General features: G+C 35.8%; 1 protein-coding gene and 1 long non-coding RNA gene across 4 annotated transcripts in view; both read right to left on the bottom strand.

Moving 5' to 3' along the window:
- LOC118253760 (ADAMTS-like protein 1) overlaps positions 1–25,887 on the bottom strand; it is a 419,478-nt gene that overhangs the window by 373,002 nt on the left and 20,589 nt on the right. The gene's annotated exons all lie outside the window — the stretch shown is intronic.
- LOC126913639 (uncharacterized) overlaps positions 13,256–25,887 on the bottom strand; it is a 30,747-nt gene continuing 18,115 nt past the window's right edge. The window contains exon 5 of the long non-coding RNA XR_007709267.1: positions 13,256–14,395. This is a non-coding gene — a long non-coding RNA (uncharacterized LOC126913639). The remainder of the gene's footprint in view (positions 14,396–25,887) is intronic.

Here is a 25,887-nt window from a genome sequence, read left to right as displayed (position 1 = left end):
GTGTTGTCACTTATGATTCCTGACACCAACACTGCAGGCAAAGTCAGCAAAAGCTCTAAGCTAAACAATTCCAGTAAGATATCAAACTCTCTTCCCAGTGTAGATGTATGGGAGGAGAGTATAGCTGACTTTTTTTCATTAGTCCTTAATTCCTGCAAATGTCCCTGATTTTCTTTAAAAACCTTATGTGGAACAAACCACTAACTATCAACACATTCATTATAATAAATTACCTTCAGCAGTTTTGACGTGACTGCTTGATCCAGTGTTTGTGTAAGCCATGTGTAAGCTGGTCTGTGATTTCAGCTTTAGGGGAGTGCTTCATTTGCTTTATGTTTTGGGGTGGGGGGTGCGGTACTGACTACTGACCACCTAAAATTTCTAAGAGGTGTTTCTAATACATCATAGAAGTTTGCACGTAAACTACACACTGAAAACTAACTAATACCAATATCCCAATAATCCCTACTACCAAATAATCCCAATAAACAAATGTATTTATACGTAGATGCATACACAGACTCAAAGAATTGTTGGTCACATTCATCAGATAATCCCCCACTAAGACACAAACAGTAAGAGGCCCTATATTGAAAAAAAAAAAAATCATTGTATACTTGCATTGCATGCCTAAAATCTCTTGGCACTCACTATTGCCTGATGTCAGAGATCAAGAGCATGGGTCTGATGGATTGTTGTTTTCACCCAGTCTTCAGATTCTTATGTCCTAGTCAGATAGCACCCTGGGCACAATTCTACCCTCAAGCTGACAAGGATTTTGTCATATTCATGGTATCGGGGTGTCATACAAAATATTCATCCAAAAACAACACAGAAAACAGAAAAAAAGGAAAATCTCAAATTTGTATGTGATTCACAATTTTTTGTTAAGGTAAGCATGTAATTCAGTTTTATGGGTGATTTATAACTGATGAACCTGTTGACTTTTCATTGTTTCAGCACAAATTCTTCTCTGTAGTAATGTTTTTAGAGTTTTGTTTTGTTTTGCTTTGTTTTTTCACACTTATTTGCAGCTTTGAGCATTACTACATCATCATGATGACCATTTCATATAATCATGGTTCTGTTATGTTTTGCAGTCTACATACACACAATAAAAATCAGAAATCAAAGCTGTGTATTAAGTACCAACCTGATCTTACAGGTGGATAAATGGCAGAACAATGGGAAAGACAGTGAAGCCTAAGCTCCATGGAAAGTCTGTTAGAGTTAAAAACAGACTAACATTTCCATTCCAATCCCAGTGTTTTAAACAAACAACAACAACAAAACTATATCCACCCATATATTATCCTTCAAAATCAGCTAACCTATTTTAGTAGGCTTTTATATTCTCCCCATGCATTTCTGTTTACACTCCATCTCAAAATGTATGATTTTTTTTCCCTCAGAAATACATACTTTTAAAATTTTGTGGTTGATGATTGAATATATGAGGAATTCCATCATGCTTATGAAACAAAAATATAAAGTCAGTGAATATGACTACTATTTTGTCATTTTAAATGTACATAACACTGAATTTGTCCAAGTGATACTGAAAACTGCATCTTTTTTTTTTTTTTTGCCTCAAAGACAACATCAAGGTTATGAATTTTTGAAAGCCAAGTTGCTGGTTCCTATGTTCCATTCCATCTTTCATAGTATTCATATAATTCCACTGTCCTAACCATGAGAGGTGAGACTGCCTAATAGCTTTGAAGAATACCATATCATTTCCGTTTAGGCTACTTGGCTTTTACCACTGCAGTGTGGTATCCCAGACCTGGAAATACTAAAACAAGACAACTTTCTAGCACTTCTTACTCAAGTAAAACACTCTAAACTTCATTCTAGGTGTATTTTAAGTGGAGAGGTAGAACTGAAAGGAAGAATGTCTATAACAAGCTTTCAAGGTATGGGATAATTCTCCCTGATTTTAATATTTCAGTTTCTTGGATAAGTTATGAAAATAAGATTCAAATAAATAAATAAACAAACAGACTAATACATTTCAGAACTGTGATTTCCAAAAAATGAAATCACTTTAATGTCATCTACAATTCAATCTCAAAAATTACAGCAATTCTCTTACTAATGGTTACTAAATATATAAAACAGCAAAGCAAAGCTCTAAGATTCAAGAGAAGCGTTTTCACTGGAGTGAGTGATGCTACTGGAATTCTTCAAAAGATTAATTCTCAAGTAACAGTGGCTGAGCAATAAAAAACAATAGAAGAACATTACACCCTCCATGTATGTGTTATTTAAAAGAACCTGGTCAAGAACTGTTAGACACTGACTGTACCTAAACGCTTCTTTCTGCTTTTGTACACTTCTGGCTGTTGGGTAAGCAAGCCAGCCCTCAGCACAGCAGGCTAACAGTGTTTGCTAATACAACCACTTTGTTAATCAGTATCCACTGCATATAAAACTGAACAAGTTACCATCCAACATGTGTTCTTAGTCTGCCAGTTATATAGACACAGTGTCACCTACCAGTAACAACACCAGCTTGCCCCAGTTCTCTGCACTTTACATACATCATATGTGACATACGAGGATAATGTAAGCTTACAATGACCACAGTGGGACCTTGACCAAGTAATGGCATTCCACATAATGAAACAAGAAGAATGACTATTGAGTTAATCAAATCGGCATATCGGCAGATGTTGTCATGCATTATTTGCTGTAATGTCATCACACCATAGAAGGATTAGCTCAGCTATGCATTAGCACTTGAAAATGACAGTGTACTTCTTTTCACTTATTGTGCACTCTTCATTAATGTTATTTTTAGATAGAGCTGTTATTTACATTAAGATTTAACAGCAAGTGTACCCTGGAGGTGATTATTCAAAAATAAAAACAAGATGTTTGAATTGTGACAGACTATAATATTTGCAAAGATGAAGTATCTCAAAGCAGAACTAATATTTTACATTTGTAGGCTACATTTTTGCTGATGTTGCCCTGAAAATTTTGTAAAACTGAAGAGCCACACTCTGTACTTAGCCTAGGAACGTCTCTGATCATAAGCCAAGACTGATCATAGTCTGTGAATGATCACATTCTTGCAAAGTGGGAAATCAACTCACTCAAACTTAGAATTGTTGCTGCATTCGTAAGCCTGTGACTTTGTAAGAATTCATTAAGTTGCACTCTTTAATTAGATTACACGTTTGTCCACAGAACTCCTGTCTCATTCATTACACTGACAAACCCCAGAACCAACTTTGTCTATATACAGACTATAGATCTATGTGACAAAATGTGAACATCATAGTGGGCCTAGTAGGCTGTGGACATTACCAGGGCAGCTAAATCACTAAAAAAAAAAAATAAAAATAGAAAATCAAGATTCACATCTAGTAATAATCCTCTTCATTAAAATATTTAAATTGAAATATGGACCTTACATGGAAAATCACTGACAATGCAATTTAAAACTATCTGCCTTACTCTCATAATGTTGCAGATTATGCTATTGCAAAAATGGTGGAATAACATTAGTAGGTGGATTGCTCTTCCTGTATGGATAGGAGCATACAAATTCTCTCTTCACAGAAAAGAGCTGAGCATGGTCAGAATAATTCTGGAGAGCAATAATATACTGTTAAATATGTACTCTTTTCTAGACCACTGTTTTGTACTATAAAAAGAAGAGGACCTTAAACTGGCAAGATATGAAATATACTTTTGACACAACTGGGGAAGAAGAGAGGAGACAAGAGAACCCGTTGATTCACAGAAAATTTGAAACCCTCAGGGCTTATTTGTTTTCTGAAAAGAGCAAGGTTTTCCTACCCACTGAATCCAGTGGAGACCCAATTCTGAGTATCAAAACAGTGTAGCTAATACTGAAATGCATTCCAGCATGTAAGTTGCTGAGCCTGGTTTTAATTGGCACATGTGCTATCCATTATCGCCTAGCTGCTTATACTCTCATACTCACTCTAAAGCTAGTCTTCTCAAACCCAGTAACTGTTTACAGTAGATTAAATTTGAAATAATACTACATATTTTCAGAATTAGATATAAGACATTAAAATTAAGCCTTCAATATCTTTGCTTGAAGAGGAAAGATTTCTGTGTTTTAAAAGAGTATTTTGAGGAGCATACCTCAAGAATATAACTAAAGCAGGAAGCAGACTGTAGTCAACTACTTTCTGAAAGGTAAGTGGAGAATTGCAATTACATGTAAAATTGTACAAGGGAATTCAAGGTGACAGGTGGCTTCTCTTTCCATCTGACTTCCAAAATTTTAACACAGATTGCAGTGATGGGAGCCTGGTAAAACTTTTCTGCCTTAAAGAGTTCATTATGAATATAAAGCAATTTGATGTTTCTAAATATGTTTTGCTTTGTGTTGCAAGGGTGAGTTACATAAGCAGACTTGAAAGATCCTTCACGTCTGTGCATAGCCTGTTTGTTCACAGCATCCTTCTCCATCATCAACATACCACTTATGGCTGGATTATAATTCAGGACCTTACAAGACAACCCCAAATCTGACCACAGAGAATGTAGTTTGAAAATCTGCAGTTAGTTACTTGAAAATAAAATCTTAATAGACGTTTTGGAGCAGATCTTATGGGACTCTCAGTTTCAAATGTTATATCATGTGTTGACCTTTCTCTGATCTCTCACAGCATGGCTGAGAGATGAATTTCAGCACTGACATTCATAACATTTTAGATAAATCTTGCCCTTCATGAAAGGGCATTCTGTAAGATCCAGCTTTTCAATAAAAGTGAAGGTGAGGAAACTGAATCCCACTTAGGATTCAAGGACTGTCAGGATGTAGTCCTATACCTCCTGAGCATTACCACTATCAGCTAGGCTAGACGTTGTAGTGGTAGCACAGGTAAAATGGAAGGGACAAAATTTTGTATGTCAGTTTGATTGCCTCCTGTGGTCAGATCTTCTTTCTTTAATTAAATGTCTGTTCCATTTGTCTTGTCCAAGGACAGAGAAAACCAACTCAGACTTTTCAAACTAACAAGTGAAAAGAAGCCAGAGATAATAGTTCAGAAATCTCAAAGTATTTATATTCCAGGAACTTACATGGAGTTATTAGAAAAATCCCCACATAAAACCAAAGAAAACATGTCTTACATAAAATATTTTCTTGTGGCTTAAAGGGCTCAACTGGAAATATTTACAGGTATATATAATTGACATACCAGATAGACAAAGTCTGTTGTAAGAAGTAAGAAAATAAAGAATTTCTTACAAGTAGAAAGAGGTCTATAACGCACTTCATGTGGTAGTATAGTTGCGTATTACACACACAATGTTTTCGCTGAATCCAGCTAACAATCAAGATTACATCCTGCACTGTGATTGCTATCCTTTGATGGTACCTTCACAGTTTAGAAAACCACCTACACCAGTGCTTACAGTGAAAAAACTACTCTTTCTGGTAAATTTTATGACTCATTTGGTTTGCCTTCCTGTGTCACGGAATCCTATAACTTTACCAGTAGCTGGATTGCCAGGAGATTGCCTTTGCCTAGCCTTCCCTAGGTGCTCACATTCTGACCTTTCTACCCACTCTCACCCATCCCCAACAGTGCAGGAGGAAGAACTTTCCTAAAATGTCAGTACTGGTCTACTTCCAATGTGGTGACAACACCTTATTTGCTTTGTATTTCAAGGAATGTTTTTTTTAGAGATCACAAGACCTTCAGCTTCAATGAGGCTGGACATCCAATCTTCTGTGCTAAATCAGGTTACTCATCTCAGTAGAGCAATGCCTGATTCTGATTCTTTACAGCTTTCTTCAGTTACTAATCCTCTTCATCCTGCTTGTCTCACCAGGAGACTGCTAGTTTCTCACATAAGAACTTCTGCAAAACTTCTTTTAAGAAGTGCTGCCATGCTAGGCATGATGTTGCCACCTCTGAAGTTTTACAGAACCGCTATATATGTGCTATATACAAGCACATGATATTTTTAGACCTCCATATCTATCAGGGTAAAAGCTCTGGAATATGAAAATGAAGTCACTGTCTATTAAAAATAAACTGCAGGAAAAAAATGTTATTAACCTTTACTATGCTCTTCATCTCTGAAAGAGTTTTTATTTAAAAAAGATCTAGCATAATGTATCATCTGGCTGCACAACCATATGTATAATAGGAAATCCCAAATACAATATTTTCTCACAATAAGTGATAACATAGTTAAGGCCACTTTTTCTGTTAACTTTTCTTATGAACTTAAAATCAGAAAATAGAAAACATTCTCAGGTGGCATTTTTATCTCAAAGTACTAGGAGTGTTCAAGCACAGGTATGCCTCAGCTCAAATGAAAATCCAAAAAACAATTACCTGTGAATTTGTATGCTTTCAATGGACACACTAAGATGTACGTAGCAAGCACAACACATTGTGAAGAACATATCTTTTGCTGTTTTTTCTACTTACATAATTTGAAAGTAACACTAATAGTACTGAATAGAGGATAAGCAATTTAATGTAAGATACGATATTTATATCTATGTAGTTTCTTCAATGGAGACTGAAAATATCCAATATTACATAATTTTGTGTATTTTTTTAATATAAATATATCACTTTTCTCTCAACATTACATTACATTATAGATGTATAAATAGAATAAATCACTGCAGACCTTGTAGATCCTAATCTATATTTGGATACAGGATCCATTAGGGATCCAGAAACAAGAGATCATTTCTAAACTGGGTTCAATGGGAAGAAAAAAAAAATAGTCTCAAAATTGAGATTAGTTGATTATGAATGCAGAGTCTTGTATTCAATTCTTGAGTCTGTGTCCTTTTCTCTGTGTGTCACTGAGACTGCTCACTTTACATATGAGAAATCATTACACAGAAGCTGGTCAGAGGTAATGAAAGTGTTGAAGTGTTGAACACTGTGAAGTGTTGAACACTTGTGAAGTTTAAAATAAGCTTATAATAATAATGTAGGGACAGGAATCCCTACATAGAGTCATATTTTTTTATTAGTATTTTTTAATGACAGTGCTAGAACAGTCAGTGCTAGAACAGTGCTAGAACTGCCATTTCTGCATATTCCTTTATCAAAGAGATCCCAAATGATAAGTTACTTCGATCTTAAATCATTCATAGGTCATTTAGACACTTAGTATTTTATTTTAGTGTATTTTATTTTATTAAGTTCTAAAACAAATATTAAATTAGTCTAAAATTTTTTAAAAGGGGCAAATCTTCTTTTTCTACAGTCAACTGAGATATTCTTTTTCTTACCTGCTTTTAAACTTATCATCTTAAAAGGCTGAAATCTCATCGTTGAATATAATTTCAAGGACATAATAACTTTTCTAACTTGAAGGATGTAATAAATGCATACATTCTTGGGGGTTGGTTTAGAAGATGAGGAATTTATTTCTTTATATCAGATGACTGTAAATCTGTAAATACTATTCAGTTGAAAAATGAAATTCAGTTTTAAAAGCCCAGTTGCTATTAGCTACAAAGAGATAGCTATACATCATACACCACAAAGTTGATCACAACTACTCCTAAAACAACTACTCCTAAAACTAAATGCTTATTCAAAGATGGCCTGTGTACATTGTAGCTAGTGAGTTGAACCACTTTGTATCACGTTGTATGTGATTTTTAAATTTTAAGTGTAATCCAGTTATTGAGGAATATACCACTAAAATGTGTAAATGACAGTTCTCTGGCACCCCATCAAGTAAGGTCTAGTCAGTTTTACTCTTGCTCCAGAATTTTTATCTATGTTGCTAAAGTATGTACAGTACAGCTTTAAGACAGAATACAGGAATCCACCGAAGGCTTTTAAATGGTGCAAAAGTAATGTCATGTCCAGTACAATATAGTCTTCATGTTTCCTGATCTAGTGAGCATAAGCAGGGAAAAAATGGTACGGGTAGGGATTTCACATGTTTTACTCATCTCCAAATTCTGCAGAATCTCTAAGCTCTAGAAGATCTCTAGAGCAAATGGCAGGCAGCTGGCTTCACAGCACCTGGCTGTGATTTATACTGCAACTCCTCTGGTACAGAATGGACACAGAACTGGCAAAATCAAGGTTACTGTTTGACTGCCCCCCAGCTCCATTCATCCGGGAGCTCCTTGGCAATGAATAAAGATGCAGTCCAATCTAAAATATATTCTGTTATGAAATGAGAGAAAACTTTTTAAAAAGTCTAGTATGTGTGGTTTTCTTGGAGAAAGGTGAAATGTTAATCTCAAAGCACAGAAATATCATATTATCCAACAGAGCATATGGTACAGTTTAAAACTTTAAAAGAACATTGAAAAGAGTAAGAAACAGGACCTACTTTTGTTTTGTTTTGAAAACTTATCTCCCATTTGCCATAGGTTTCATCTTAGCCCCATTTCACAATGTAACAATGGTATTTTAAGCTGTGAATTTTGCCCTTTATTAGCACTTACAGACTACATCTTAGCAGTAAGGTTACTAGTCACAACACTGACTAAAAAGAAATCACAAAAATAGCAAAGCTAGTGAAACAAAGCTTTTTTTTAATACAGAGAATTTATAGCTCCTGCTAAAATAAAATAAAATAATAAAATAGAATAGAAAATAAAATAAAATAAATATTAATATTGCTCAACATTATAAAGAAAAATCTTTGCAGGAGCCTCTGTCTTATACTACATTTTCTACTTTCTAAATTAGTGAATCTTTGTGATTTTCATGGAGCACATAGGTAATCAAGCCAAGTCTCTTTTCGCTAGATACTTCAGATATAGCTTTTCTCAAGTCCTTTGAAGAGAATTAGTCCATTGAATTTATCAGCGATAGCATGCAACCTGCCACAGCTCCTACTTAAGGAAAACAAACAAAACAAAACAAAAACCAACCACTGTTCATTTATAAACTTTGTAATGCTTCCACAAACTATCTGACTTTGTTTCAAACTACCTCATTCTGTAGAATTTTTACATATGTTATCAAAGCAAAGGTCTGAAACAATGCTGAATTCAGAGGATGCATTTGACAAACAGCAAATCCCACCGAGCTGTGTCCCAAGAGGAAGAAGGAGAGCGAGAAAGGAGATACCGCCGAATCATCCACTCCCATCAAGCATTTGAAGACCTTGCTTTCAGTAATGGTTCTCAATCTGAGTAAATACTACTCATTCTGCTTATTCCATTCTTAGAAATAATTTTGCAAAATATAAGATCCTCATCTATACAACAGAGAAAGAAATCAAAGCCTTTTTACCATGGCTGATAGCTGTATTACCCAGAAACATTTAAGCCTGCGAAGTCTACCCTGTTTCCAAACCATAACTTTAACAGTGTTTCTACTCTGTAGTTGTATCAGCAGATATACATTGAGAAACATAAAAAGATGGAAGAAGGAAGGAAGGAAGGAAGGAAGAGAGAGAGAGAGAGAAAGAGAGAGAGAAAGAGAGAGAGAAAGAGAGAAAGAGAGAGAGAAAGAAAGAAAGAAAGAAAAAGAAAAAGAAAGAAAGAAAAAGAAAGAAAGAAAGAAGAGAAAGAAAGAAGGAAAGGAAGGAAGGAAGGAAGGAAGAAAAAGAAAGAAAGAAAGAGAAAGGAAGGAAGGAAGAAGGAAGAAGGAAGAAAGAAAAAGAAAGGAAGAAAGAAAGAAAGAAAGAGAAAGGAAGGAAGGAAGGAAGAAGGAAGAAAGAAAAAGAAAGAAAAGGAAAGAAAGAAAGAGAAAGAGAGAGAGAGAAAGAAAGAAAGAAAGAAAGAAAAAAAAAGAAAGAAAGAGAAAGGAAGGAAGGAAGGAAGAAGGAAGAAAGAAAAAGAAAAAGAAAGAAAAAGAAAGAAAGAAAGAGAAAGAGAGAGAGAGAGAAAGAAAGAAAGAAAGAAAAGAAGAAAGAAAGAGAAAGGAAGGAAGGAAGGAAGAAGGAAGAAAGAAAAAGAAAAAGAAAGAAAAAGAAAGAAAGAAAGAGAAAGAGAGAGAGAGAGAAAGAAAGAAAGAAAGAAAGAAAGAGAAAGGAAGGAAGGAAGGAAGAAAAAACAACAGTATATAAACCTGGGACTTGTCCTGTCTACTGATCTAAACTAAGTACAGAATCTCTTCTTTTCAGCATGTCAGTATCAGGCTTTGACAAGACCTCTGAGAGGCATAAGGTTTAAGAACTGAAACATAGTACTCAGGCTACACAGCATAGAGAACAGACTTCTACAAGATGCAGCCACTTGGAGAATCTAATTAAGAGCTTGGTTTTGGACAAGCTAGTTATCTTTTAAAGATATACGCCTATTCTCAGATCTATTTGAGTTTGAGTTACAGTCTAACACAGTTGGGACAAATCCAGTGCCACCCTGTACCCTTTAATACTCACAAGGAACTAAAGGCACTTGTGGAATGCAGCAGTTTGCTGGGAACTTCACTATCAATTGCTCAGAGTTAGGCAAGCTGCCTGTATAAATGGAAGTCTTTTTCCTTTGCATCTAAAAGGCAAAGATATTTAATTAAGAATGCTGTTATCTCCAGTTAAAAGGAAATATTTTTATTTTTCTGGTAAGTAATGCAGCACTCATGACTCTAGTAGATTATGTTAGAAAAAGCAAAACAGGATTGAGAAGGATTTTGGCTAGCATAATTTAATAAAATAACACAAATTTCTAAGAAAGAAAAAAAAAAGGTGGGATTAGCCCACAAAAACTTCATAATATATAAATTATTCCATTGATATTACTTTAAAGTCCTTATTCTAACCAAAAAGTTGTTTTGTAAAACGCTCATATACACCCACATTTCACTGAGTTTTAGTAAAAGATTTTCACCTCTGAAAATAAAATGTTGATATTTTAACCTTTTTTAATATTTTCAATTTTTTTTTCTTATCCATCTATCCCAAGTATATTCTGGTTTTCCAATTACTTGTTCAGGACACTATTTCTAGTTCATAAGGTATATTGTTACAGAACTTACATTAGAGGTCAATTTCTGCCTAGGTTTTTGAAACAGTCAGGTTTCTTCACAATCTAGTTCAAATCTCTGAGGCTCTTAAAAGCTGCAATTTTTTAATTTCAGTATGTCTGTGGGTGTTAAAAAGTTATATATAAAAAGGTAAAATGTCTCTTCACAGTGTAAATTTTACCTCAATTTTCAGCAAAAGACCTGCATACAAGCAAAGGTGATTAGAATATCTATCAAAATATTGGAATAAATGGTTAACTACCTCTAGGTAAGAAAACAAACTGGGTATATTATTACTACTCTGATTCAGAAGATCCCTACATTCTTAACTTTCTGACTCACACATGTACTGACTTGTTTCTCTCTTGCCCATGGAGGTTACATGCTCTTTTCATTTGCAGTATTGCACACAGTACACCTTACATGACACAGAAAGCCAGGGCACGTGAACAGTTTTTCCAGTATCAGCAAGAAATACTATTTGTGCTCCAGATAGTAAGAATAATCAAGTATCAAATTAAACAAGAGCTAACACAAAAAATCAGCCTGTTTTATAGGCCTAGTTTTGCACTTGTAGTGGATTATGTAGATACTTCATTCACATCCTAGCTAACAGCTTATTGCAAGTAGAAAGCTGAGATCAGAACTGTGGTTTAAATAAAAAGTAAAATAAATAAAATAAATAAAATAAAATAAAATAAAATAAAATAATAAAATAAAATAAAATAAAATAAAATAAATTGTCAGCTTGTCTCATAAGTGCTCTCTTTGTTTTGTGTTTTTTTTTTAACCTTTGATTGTTTGTATGCTTTTGAGAAGCTTATTAAGTTCTTTATATCCATTACCTTGTTTTATTTTTTTATTTATTTTTTTCATGAAAACCATTTTTTGTACAGAACTGATTATAAGTGAAATACAACTGTCATTGCTAATGTGTGGCAGTGCATGTTTTGTACTGTGATCTAATGTCAACTGTACATTTTTAATCCTGTGTCAATGACTAAATCAAGTCCTTTTCTCTAGCAACTTTTGCCGTGATGCATAGTTTCTTGTTACTAGTTGTGTTACCTCATGGAAGAATGTTTATACAGTTAGGCAAACAAATGGACAGGCTTCTGCCTTTTTAGTCAAGACTCATGAATGTACTTCAGAGGCCCCCAAGTGTAATTTCAAAGTATTTCTCCCACCTACAGAAAGAGCTTTGAAATTGATTTTCTGAAGTGATACAGTTACATTACGTGGATTTGCTCTTTATATGGATAGTCATGCTTCTTGATGAAAAAAATGGCATATGTTAGCTCTGTAATCAATAAGTAACTGTAAGGAACCCCAGGGGCAAGGAAACTTTAGCATTTGATTTGACTGAATCATACATTCATTACCATAAGTGATATTCATCCTGCCAGTTTGAGGTTGCTTCTCCATAGAAAGCCAAAATATAAGATCCAGTTATTACTGGGCTTTTCGGATAAGAGTCTTAGCAGACCTATTATATTCTCAGGAAACCATTAACAGATCTCAGGGTCAGTTTCATTCTCCGAGGTAACTGCTATCTGGCTTCTGGGTGCCCCAGTAAAGGAATGGACTTTGAGTCATTAGCATTGAACTAACCAGTAGCTGAAATATTTGCAGTTTATTGTGTCTTGCAAAGCACTGGAAAATCCATCTGTGACCTGTCTTTGCCAAGTTACCATGTCCTCTAATTCCTGAAAGAGTTAGCTACCTTGCTGTTGAAGTGAAATATTCTTTATATTTCTGTTAGATCCATTTCCACATTTAGAGGCTCCTGAATAACCTTTGATGCTTCCTACCAGGTTTGAAACCTCTTAGACATGATCTACACACCTAGTTTTTATGAACTGCCACTGTGGCAGGAATTTCTTTCCTTCTGGTGTAATAATGCTCCTTCCATAGTCAGTAATCTCAGTACACACAAGATCTGCTACGTATTTGGTTATTCAAAATACCTGAGTCCATAAGAAGGGACTTCTGTCAAGGTAAAATGCGTTTACATAGCTATATGTATCAATTATATATTTAAGGTAGGCAACAAACTGCTTTGACAGTTATTAACCCAAGCAAGATCACTAGAAAGTAAGAATAAATGGTCTTCTCCTCCTGAGGCTGAAATATCAATATGAGTATTAACAGAGGTATGCAGGTACATAAAAAAAAAAAATACTGAAACGGTCAGTTACCTGATGATAGCCTCAAAACTGATTTCTTCTCTTTGGAGAGTGATCTTCTAAGAGCGTAAAGAGGCGAAAGAAAAGGAAGGAAAGGAAGAGGTGTGTACTTTTCTTTAATATAGCTTAAAACAAACAAACAAAAAATAAGAAGAATTTGAAATATCACACTCATCATGACCCATTCGTTTAATATGAGATTACAGATCATACTGTGCAAACAAAGTTCTTAATTTGGGTAATATAGCAGTATCGTCAACTGCATCAGTAACTCTTGGGCAGTTGTATGCACTCCATAAGGAGCTTGAATTCTTAGGACACTCTTTTTTGGCAATCTTCACTCCGCAGCACAGTAGACTCTGTCAATTCTGCTTACCCACAATTCAAGCCATAGCAAGCAGATTTTAAGAAGAATGCAGCATTTCATTGTTGTTCAGACCAAAGTAGCCAGAAGGCTATGCTCTTTAAACAGACATTAAAAAATGAATAAATTTGGTACCATAATTTTAATGGGTAAAAATAACATCTTAATAAGCATTAATGATAACTGATTATTATTCAAAATATAGACATGATAATTTATTTATTTATGTATTTATTTATTTATTTATTTAATGGCTGGACCTGATTTGAGGCTACAAATTGAGTGAGTGTTAAGAAACAATCATTTTTAATAAATAAAGACAACAGATACAATGTATGTATGACTATAGCTCATAGCAATAGTTATCTCAAAAATTTCAAACCATCACATTCTTTTCCTGCTTTATAACAGGAGGAAAATAAAAATAGAAAAAAAAAAAAAAAAGATCATTTGAGATTTAAGCACAACAAGTTGAGACATAGCATATACAAATGAATACTCCTATTCAGATTCCCGTGACACTTCCAAACCAGCTCAATGCCTTCAATACCAGGCTGCAGAGTTAATCTGTCAATGGACCACAGGTTTAAAGTAGTTAATTAGAAAGATTCTGGACATTAGCTACGTGTACTAAATTTAGACAACAGTCTTTCTAAGAAGAGAGAAAAATAAGCACTTTCACAGAAAACAATTCACATCTTCCAGAATGTGCGCAAAGTTGTCATCTCTTGACAGACCAGGGAGCCTAAAAAATTCTTCTGCTGTAAGGAAACAGTTTTCTTCTTCAACCACAAACCAGAAGACTTTGTAAATAATTATCAGAGACAACTTGCAAATGAAGTGTCGGAGAAGCGGATTCAGCCCCCTCACTGCCCAAGTGTCTCTTTCTCGTCTCTCTGATTACTCTGTAAAGGGTCCTCTTCTTTCTCTTTTTATTACTGTGAGACAAGAGAACTACCCTGAATACAGAAAACATTCAGAATAATTTATGAATTTCTACAAAATGTTGTATCAAAAAAATGTTAGGCAATAATTTTAAAATGTCAGATAGGAAATTTTGACTAGATCATTTTTTCGAAGAACATGTAAACAAAGATATATTTTGTTTAACTGATAAGATCTCACATGCAAAGCAATCACGTCTGTTTATAATCAAGGTTAGGTATTTATATTAACCTTGTAATAAGAGTGGAAAATCCATTTGAACAAAGAAAATGTATCATAGAAACACAAAGAAGGCTGAAATCCACCCTACCCTCACAGAACACGATGTTAATGAAAGCTTTAAGATATTTTAAGATATTTTTATCATGAAAAGATGAAAATAGTTTCTGTGCTTTTGTTATATACAATGTGGCATTAGACAGTATTGATTAAATTAATGGTGTTTATTCCTTTTGAGATTGATTTTCTTTCTAAAAAAGAATGCACACACACACTACTTGGGGCTTAATTAACTCAGTGCTAGATCTGAGTATCTCTGAATGGTAACCAAAGGTATCGATAAATAAGCAAAGCAAAGTGATGTCTTACTTTAAGTATTCATTACAAATAGAAGAAAAAGAGTAAATTTAAGATATTACTTACTAAGAAACCTCCACTTACTGTCCATTACCGTATTCAGAGTTTTTAATTTTCTTATTATCAAGACTCTAAATAGTTCTTCAACATTTTACAGATAAGCAATTAAAGTGTACACTACATTATGCATATATCAATGCAGAGACAAGCTATATTTTTATGTATACTGACAATACCCTTTCACTGAGGACTGGGAGTGGTAACACCCTGTTATTGACGTCAGTAAAAAGGGAAAGTTAAATCATTAACAGACGTTAAAAATCAATTTGGCTACTTCTGGCAGGTGAAGTCACATATTTCATTTTAAAATGATGAATCTTTTGGCTCTTTCTTTCAATAAATTGATTTTATGAAATAAGGAGTGATAAGGGAGTTTTATGAAGTATAAACAGTGTATATTATAAATGGCCCTAGAGCAAATGGTGCTGTGATTGATCACAGCAGCAGAATCCCTTTTACAGCATAGTCACATTGGTATCATCTATTGTACAATCCATATGTTAACTAGATAACTGCCTATTGTGGAAATTTATAAAATTAAATCTAATGAAACAAGTTTTTTTGCTAGATTTAACTCTTACTGCAGAAATGATGTAAATGAATGGAAGCACAAGGTAGGTCTTCAAAGGAGCAAATCCTACCAAATTCAGAGATACAGTTCTCTAAAAGTGAAGAATAGTTTTGATTGCACCTTCTTAAGATAATCAGAAGAGAAGAGAGGAGAAAAAATACAAGCCAAAAAACACTCAGTCTTTGCCTGTATCTGCTAGTTCACCTATATCAGTGCAGTTCTCCAAGGTGAGCATTGCCACCTTTCAGAGCAAAAGGACACAGTGATTAACACCAGACAATACAGATTTAAAACTACACAAATAAATAAGTAGACTCAACAAGAGTTATCATACCATTGTTCCAAAACAGTTCATGCAGCCTGTGTGATTCAAGCAATGCGGCAAAAGCTCAATAACAGATGCCCATATGGAAATATCAATAAAAGACAAACTTACAGGACCCTCCCAACTAACATAGCAGCTATTTCTGTGTAAACCTGTTATGGGAGCAACCTGGTTCTAACTCCCTATGACTGAGTCAGCACTTTGTTTTCACTTTTCAGCAGTGAGTTTATGGATCTTGACTCTGCTGACATTTGTTTCAGAGAGGAAAAGGAAAACTGGTCCATAAAGTTTCCAATGGCTGAAAAGCTAAACCAGGAATGCTTGTGTGAAAATTGAAAGCAGATTGCTGGGTGGACTCAACTGCCAGGGGTCTTGGAGCTGATAGGCCCCTTCTTACCAGGTATTATTACAGAAATTGCTTTAAAACTAGCTTGCTACTAGCTGACTGGTAGCTCACAGGTAATTAGGCCTGAGAAAACAGGCAGAGAGCTGCAGCTTGGTATGCTAGTACACAAAATGACAGCATGACTGCCTTGTTAACCTTCCTTCAGCATGATAAATAAGAATCCCTATCATCAAAAAAGGAAAGATTTTTCATTCCAGTGGTTAGAGATATCCATACATAGCTTATCCAGCAAACATCAACTGTTTCCACGCACCAAATAGTGAAATAAGCTACTCTCAGACAGGTGACCTATGCAGTAGTAATGGTCAAGTTGTGTTTTTGAAAGGAAAAAACTATATTCTTTTTCATATTTTAACACATTACCATTTTCTTTTATAGCCTTTCCAGTTGTGCTGGTGCCAAATATGTTATGAGGTAATGTTTGCACCAGACAAGTCTTCAATTCCAACCATCTGTCAAAGGGAAAAGTCAAATAGTGGCACTGCTTCCACACCTGGTGCTTGAACAAATCCATTGTACTGTATCTTTATGACAATCTGTGAATGAATTATCATTTACTTGCATTGGAAAAGCAGTGGAGGAGATCTCATTGGAAAGCCTTCAATTCATCTTTGTCAAGAGACAGACTAGAACACAAATGTGATGATATTAAAATAGCTGTTCTTCACTACTCTATCTAAACCAAAGGCTTTCCTCGTCAAGCTATCTTATGGTTCACTGAATTCTCCACAAATACATGGAAAGAATTTACATGTGGTCTACTGACAACACTACCCTTGTCTCATCTCTTCTTATACTCAGCTAGATAGCGACTTTCAATTGTCTGGCATTTTTTGACCATCATGGTCCTTCTTTCTGCCGATTCTAGTCAAGCGCCACCATTTTATTTTGACATATCAAATGCAATAAAATTTTCTATGTTGTATTAAAGAGCATTTAGTTCATATGAGGATCAGGAGTGTCTTTCAGAGTCTTTAAAAAAAAAAAAAGTCAAAAATACATGTCCAAGAAATTCAGGAAAATCCTATATTATGAGAACTATCCTATCCTCCATTAATTTAGCAGTCCTGTTCTTCTGAGAGTATAGGATATGCAAAAATGGAATAGTGGAAATTTAATAGGCAACCTCTTTAGAGATTGCATCTTCAATATACCAAAGAAGAACATATCAGAATCATATATTGTTCCTGTCAAACTGACTAAAAACATGACTTTCCAGTTTTCGAATATATCTGTGTTTCTTTCCTTAGTCTATGAGTCTTCCACAAAAGTGACTTTTGGCCACCATATTGTTAACTATATTTAAATGAGTACTTATACAGTGCAAGGCTAGTTTGACACTTTAAAGATATGAATTGGTTTAACATTTTTAAAAGGTTGTTTTATTATATTATTACTTTTTCCCCTGCTAGTAGCAGGAGGACATAAGTTGTATCTAAAAATTATTTTAAAAGAAAAGAATATTTCCTTTTATAACTGAGCTTTATTTTGCATATTCTTCAGTATCAAGCTGTTTTTGATAGAAATAAAATCAGTAGTTTTCTCTAAGTATGCACATTTGTATAAGAACAATTCTCAAATCTCACCTTATCTGTACTTGCAAACATACATATATATATAAACTTAAACATATATATGTGCATTCTTTTAAAGTGTGCTATTACAAGGGGTGTGCAGTTTGTTTTATTTATTTTTCTTGAAAAAAGACTGCTGTGCTAAATACTGAACCAGTAAGATCACAGAACATGCAGTACATGTTACTCAGGAACTGAATGTACCCACCATACCGTACATGGTGATTTTGGCATGTTGGCTCAGTCAACTTTTAGAAAAGAAAAGGCTAATGGTTGTTGCTTTCAGCTAATATAACATCCCAGCAAAGCGCTAAAGAAAAAAATAACAAATGCAAATAAAAAAATTCTTATAGTGTTTACGTTCTCTTCAGCTCTAATCTAGCCTACTGCCATTCAAATTGTTCAGTGCCCTTCGATTCTTTATAGCAGTGTCAGTTAAAAACAGAAGAGTAATTCTGCAGCACAAGGTTCAAACTTAGCCATTTCTATGAAGAAAGTGATGATCATACTAAGTATTGTTCTCTTTTAGACTATTTGATCTACTCAGCATTCCTATACAGTCCAGGACGGTTTTCAAGCAGAAGTAACATGTGCAAACCTGCTTTTCTGCTTTCCCACCTACTTTAAATGGCATCACATACCTTACAGAGTCAAAATATGCATCTTTGGCTAATTGCCCACATTCTGGAATGTGTGCTTCATTAGCTCTATCGAATTTATCCCTTTGTGGTTAAATTTATCTCCAGCTGATACTGACCATAATACAAATGGCACTACAGAATTCCTTATATGCTCACATATTTACTATATAGCTGATAAACATGTTTTTTAGTCATATGTGTCTGATGTGCAACTCTGCTGCAGTGCTATGAGCTAACTCACATGAGCACCAAAAGACCTCCAATAATGTGGTTAATACTATATAATTCAATTCCTCACGTAAGGGAGAAGGATCTGTAAAGAAACCCCAGGAACCAGCAGGCTCCCAAATCCAACCTTGTCCCAGGACAAGGTCCCAGTAGAGTCTTGCACCCCTGCTGCCTCTGAGTTCTGCTCACCAAGATGTCTGGGATATGTCTGTGCCTCTTAGCTTTAAGAATATTTCGGCATAAAACCCTGGGTTACAGGGTCTGCCGTTTCCCTCTGCCAGTTCAAATAACTATATTGCTCAACAAAAAATATCTCTTATATCATGTGGAAATGTTGTCTTCTGTAAGGAATAAATAGCAATAGTTTTGAGCAACAATGTTATTTCTGTATAATTAAAAATAAATAATTTTACATTGATATATGGGAACTCCTACAGCTAAATTTTAAATTTAATGTTCAAGCTACAGATTCTTTGGGTAAAACTCTATGCAGAAAGTGAAAATAAGATGATCAAAACAGTGTTGAGCTGTGTTTAGATCATCTACTCTACTCCTAATTACACTTTCCCATGTCAGTTATTTGCAGCAATTGTCTGCAAAAGGATGCTAATTCTGACTGCTGTTAATATCACCCTCATTTATTTTTCTTCAGAAGAACTAAATCAAAACAAAACCAAAAAGCACCAGTCACACAGTATCATTTTCCCCCTCTTGTTTTCTATCCTTCTGGATTTTCTGTGTTTGTGTCTCACACACAACTCTACTGTACCAACTCTGCTCTAATATCACATTTGCTCTTCCCTGCTTCTATCATTTATAGTCATATATCTCTTTTTCCCTGGTTATTGCATACATGTTGGCAGCTTTTATCCCCAGCATGCTTTTTTTTTTCCTCTCCTGATCACAGGACTTCAAAGATAGACAAAGATAGACCTTCTTATTTTTAGGTCTCCAGGGCAGGACAGTGTATATAAAAAAAGACACTTTCTCTAAAGTTTTCTGTGAAATTGTGACAGTGCACATGCAAGATTTGGGGTGAGGATGGGGATAAGAACAGGGAAAAATGTTAGTGGAGAAATAATATCAGCATTATATCCTGAGTTTTTAATTCAATATTGCCTATTAATTCACATCTGGATAAATCAAGGATAAATGTAGTTCTTAGTTATTCAGTGTTAATTCACTTATTCCAGATTATGAGTATTAATTGATTTTTCTTTAGATATTTGTTTTTCTTATATTTTGTTATATTTTGTTTTAGATATTTGTGGGGGTTTTGTTTGTTTTTGTTGTTGTTGTTTTAGCTTCTAAGAAAATAAGAATACAGAAATATTTTAAAAGCTCTATGACTTTTTCTAATGTAGAAAACAAATATATTTTTTCACTTAAAAATGTATGCACTAGTAATTTGTTTCAATTAGAAAACAAAAGTTTAGTGAAGATTCAAAAAGTTCTAATTTTCTGTTGGTGCTTTCTTTGTCATATTTCCTTCTATTGAACAAAACACAGCTACTGAGAACAGAGGCCTATTTATCTAAACCAATCTAAAGTAAAAGACTGACTAGGAGGATTGATCACAGTGTGAAATTTTATTACCATACTAATCAATAGGGAATGTTTGGAGAGCCCATGACGATGGATAATAAAAAAGCTGGTAACTAATTATTTACAAAAAACAAATACATGTCAGAGAGGCGACCCAGTTGGGGGTATTTTTTGGGTAGGGCAAAAAAGAACAGGGCTGCACAGAGTCACCTGGGTCACTAATTTCGCATAAGAGGCCAATTTCAGAAAGCTCCACAGCATGCTTACCACACACATACAACAAAAATCCACTGGGAAGGACGGTTAGACACGTCTCTTTTGTACAAAGGACATAAGGTCACAAAACAGTGCACTTCACTAAGAAGGGAAAAATCAAACACATCATTGGCACCCCTACAGCAAAGAATTTGTTAAATGAAACTTCCCAGATGACCCTGAAAACGTACAGTGGTGCTGACCTAAAAATCTGGCAAGTGGTTTAAGAGTGCAGCAAAATGACACAACCAAGCACCAGGGAAGTTTCTCAAGTAAACAGCAACACTTGCACATGCAGCTCAACATCCTTTGAGCCATGGCAAATGTCCAGAGCTTCAGAGGAATGTGGGTGGAGAATGAGGGGGAGGGAGAAACAAATATCTGCATCAGACGAGGATGTAGATAATTCTTCCAAGATTCTGGAGATAACCAGCATGTCATCCTGTTGTTCAAGTTTATGAAGAAATGAATTCCTGTCTATAATATCACTGTTTAAGTACAATTAATATAATTAAAGATTTGTATTAAAATTTGCTTTGAACAAGACAGGATGTGTAATTGTGTGGAAAACTGTTCTTTTTGCTGGTATACTTGAGGAGGTAGAAGAGGAAGAAGAGAGACAAATGTGGGAAAAGGCATGTGTACATACAAAATGCAATGGTTATAGCAATTACTCAAAGACAAGCTAATACCAGCTTGTACCAATTTTAAATATACATATATATTTAAAAGATGGATGTTAACCAAAAGAAGTCCAGTTCTAAAAACTACATCAGAACAAATGAATATTTAGTTAAAGGCTTGTTCAAAAATATTAAATATTAGGGAACACTGGAAGGATTTACTTAAGTGATTGTGTTGTGCTTACCATAATTACATTCTGGTTATCTTCTTGGTTAATTTCTGTCTACACTTTCCTCTAAACCCCTTCCTAATGTGCAGTGTATTACTGCACATAAGTTTACAAAATATCTCCTGTGAGATTCCCGAACCTGCATGTGAATGTCCCTAAGAGTACTCAGTAACTGAAAATCCAGGGTCATCTTCTATTCTGTCCTCACAGCTTCCTCTGAACCATCTCTTTTCTCATTTTCTTGACTTTCTTTCTCTTGGGAACAATATTCTCCAAAGTATGCTGGTCTGCGGATAACCTTGCCAGATTTCTGGATTCATAATCAGTAATTATGACAAACAAACAAACAAAATATATGGAAACTGTTTCAAAGCATTACTGGCACACACTAATCAGGAAATTATATAGAATAACTAATTTTTTTTCCTTTTTTTGTTCTCATAATGCAAAATAATATAGCAGTTTTTATATTCTTAAGTAATTTACTACTGCAATTAAGAATAAACATTTATTATTTGTGTTCTTTAAATGTTGTGAGTTATCTGAACAAGCTTTCCAAAGGTGAGCGTATTCTTTTTTTGACCAACAGTTTAAATACAGTAATTGTGCTTTATCATTATAACTAGAGCTGAACTACTTGCTGCTACTAAATACAAACACTGTCTCAATTTTCACAGTTTTATTACATTGTACATAATTGTTTCAGTGCATCCCTAAGAGTAGGAAATCAGGGAAGGGGAGCAGGAAACCTGCATGGATGAGCAAGGAGCTCATCGACAAGATCAAAAGGAAGAGGAAGGTCTATGAAATGTGGAAAAAGGGCCTGTCCTCTTGGGAGGAGTATAGAAGTGTTGTCAGGGCCTGCAGGGACACGACGAGGAAGGCTAAAGCCCACCTAGAGATGAGGCTTGCAAAAGAGATAAAGGATAATAAGGTTTTTTTTAAGTATGTAAACAGTAAAAGGAAGACTAGGGAAGGGATAATGTGGGTCCCTTGCTGAACGAGGGGGGTGTCCTGGTAATGGGAGGCGCCGAGAAGGCGGAGATACTGAATGCTTTCTTTGCTTCAGTCTTTGCTTCAAGGACTCCCCCACGGGACTCCTCGACCCTGGCAGGAGGACAAAGGGTCTGGGAAATGGAGGGCTCCCCCCTGGTTGACGAGCAAGTGGTTCGGGAGCGTCTAAGTGGGCTCAACGCACACAAATCCTTGGGTCCCGATGGGATGCATCCACGTGTGCTAAGGGAGTTGGCAGAGGTGATCGCCGAACCACTCTCTATCATCTTTGAAAGGTCCTGGAGAACAGGAGAGGTGCCTGAAGACTGGAGGATAGCCAATGTCACTCCGGCCTTCAAGAAGGGCAAGAAAGAGGATCTGGGAAACTACAGGCCAGTCAGTCTCACCTCTGTCCCTGGAAAGGTGTTGGAACAGCTCGTTCTGGATGCCATCTCCAAGCAATTGGAAGAGAAGAAGGTTATGAAAAGTAGTCAGCATGGATTCACCAAGGGGAAGTCATGCTCAACCAACCTCATTACCTTCTATGATGGCATCACCAGCTGCGTAGATGGGGAGAGAGCAGTGGATGTCATCTACCTTGACTTTAGCAAGGCTTTCAATACTGTCTCCCATGACATCCTGATAGCAAAGCTGAGAAAGTGTGGGATAGAGGAGTGGACAGTAAGGCGGGTTGAGAACTGGCTGACTGGCCGAGCTCAGAGGGTGTTGATTGGCAGCACAGAGTCTGGGTGGAGACCTGTGACTAGCGGTGTTCCCCAGGGGTCGGTGCTGGGTCTGGTCTTGTTCAACATCTTCATCGACGACCTTGGTGAGGGAATAGTGTCTGCCCTCAGCAAGTACGCCGATAACACAAAGCTCGGAGGAGTGGCTGACACGCCAGAAGGCTGTGCTGCCATTCAGTGAGACCTGGACAGGCTGGAAAGATGGGCAGGAAGAAACCAAATGAGGTTTAATAAGAGCAAGTGTAGAGTCCTGCACCTGGGAAGGAACAACCACACATATCAGTACAGGCTGGGGGACGACCTGCTGGAGAGGCACCCTGAGGAGAAGGACCTGGTGGTCCTGGTGGACAACAGGTTGGCCATGAGCCAGCAGTGTGCCCTCGTGGCCAAGAGGTCCAATGGGATCCTGGCATGCATTAAAAGGAGCATGGCCAGCAGGTCAAGGGAGGTGATCCTCCCCCTCTACTCTGCCCTGGCCAGGCTTCACCTGGAGTACTGTGTCCAGTTCTGGGCTCCCCGGTACAAAAAAGACAGGGATCTCCTGGGAAGAATCCAGTGGAGGGCCACAAAGATGATACGGGGCCTGGAGCATCTTCCCTATGAAGAAAGGCTGAGACCTGGGTCTGTTCAGCCTGGTGAAAAGAAGACTGAGAGGGGATCTCATCAATGTGTATAAACACCTGAAGTGTGGGAGACAGAGGGATTTGGCCAACCTCTTTTCAGTGGTTTGTGGGGACAGGACAAGGGGTAGTGGCCACAAGATAGAGCACAGGAAGTTCCGCACCAACATGAGAAAGAACTTCTTCACAGTGAGGGTGATGGAGCACTGGAACAGGCTGCCCAGGCAGGTTGTGGAGTTTCCTTCTCTGGAGATATTCAAGGCCCGTCTGGATGCCTACCTGGGCAGCCTGCCCTAAGGAACCTGCTTTGGCAGGGAGGTTGGACCCGATGATCTTTCAAGGTCCCTTCCAACCCCTGCAATTCTGTGATTCTGTGATTCTGTGATTTTAAATACTTCCAAATTAGTTCTGCCTGAAATTCATGCTTCCTTCTTACATAACTTAATGACTTTTTTCCTTGCATCTGAAAATCCACAGCAATGCACAGTAAACCCTCAGGTTTCAGTGCACTGCAATGATTTCCTACTTTCCACATTCTGTTGAAAAGATGAAAGATGTGTTCCTTCAGTTCAACTATGAGAAGTTAGAGATTTTCTACCTATTGTTGACCTCAGTAAGGTCAATGACAAGCTCATCTAAACCAATCAGACTTCACTATAGGCGAGAAGTCTTACAATTTCCAAATCTAATGATCTGTGGTTTCTGAGAAAGAAGTCATACAAAAACCATAATGTCAGGTTAACATCAAGTGAAGCTGCCATTGATCATACACCAGGTAACCCTTTTAATGTAAATGCACGTAAAACAAGGTCTTACCAGTAACATGGAAATTGAAGGTATATATCCAAGAATCCCCATGCCTATTAGTCTGTCTAACACATTCTGTAAGTAAGTTTAAAATTAATTAAATTTAAAAATCCAGTATCGGTTACTTATCATTCTCAGAATTACAAGTACACATCTCAGATCTCTTAAGAAACTAGTAATTTTGGATCCCTAGATTTCAGGTATCAGATGAAATAGGAAAATTTCTATCATTTTGAAGTCCCACATTGTCTTCATCTCATGGAACTATCTACATCTTTGTAACTTAGGTCATTTTACAAATTCAGTCTTTCATGTATGCATTTTGGAAGATTTAAAAAGAGTAAACAGAATAAATGCCCAATAAAACTAGATATGAAAAGAATGAAGTGTTTCCAAAGAAGACCTAAAAAGTAAAAAATAAAAAAAATAAAAAATCCATCTACTCCATCTACTTTGTTATAATAGAATGTTGTAGTGGACAAAAATAATTGCTGTAAACATTATTTTGGCCTTATTATATTTGACATTCTGTGCTTTTTTGTGCAATCAAGAGTCTTCTAAATTCTGGGTTCATGACAGATGCCACTGCTGATACTAACTGCCTACTGCAAGAATTGCAAATGTTCAAAAAACCCGTGTTCATGTTAAATAGTCCTAATGACAATTTTGCTTACTATAAGGTTTCTGTTTGATATAGGCAATCATCTAGACACATATACCAATATGTATAACTGTTATTGGAATTCTTCATGAAGATGGTGTATCCAGAATATGTGTTCTGCCTATCTTTTGGCTTTGTCACCCCTATTTCAGCTATTCTAGAAAGTGTTGACAAAAGCATTAAAACACAGCATAAAGAAAAGAAAGTTTTCTTCCTAATTCTGTTGTACAAATTGTTTTCCAGAGCATCATTTTATCCATTATTATAGACAAATTTATCAGCATCTGTAGTCCTTGAAAAAGCAGAATATCATAACTAAGGCAGAGAAGGCAATGGAAAGAACACTGTAAAGAAGTTTGGGGGGTACTTGTTGATGACTGATTCTTTACATGTTGAAGACTTTGAGGATGCCACTATAATGTTGTAGTACAAAAAAAAACAACCAGCAGATTCTAGCTGAACTTTAGTGCTGACATTCAAAAGTCTAACTTATATCATTTTAAACATCATTTTCAGGTGTTAATCCTGTAATCCAAAAACATTCAGCAAGCAAGAATGCAGCTATCAAGGGTTCTTCTATTAAAGCCTGATTTTTTTTTAATTTTTATTTTTTATTTGTTTTCCATT

This window comes from Cygnus atratus, chromosome Z (genome assembly GCF_013377495.2).
Source record: "Cygnus atratus isolate AKBS03 ecotype Queensland, Australia chromosome Z, CAtr_DNAZoo_HiC_assembly, whole genome shotgun sequence".
Classification (NCBI taxonomy): Eukaryota; Metazoa; Chordata; class Aves; order Anseriformes; family Anatidae; genus Cygnus; species Cygnus atratus.
The sequence above is the reverse complement of the archived record's forward strand: the minus strand, read 5'-3'. Positions and strand labels throughout refer to the sequence as shown.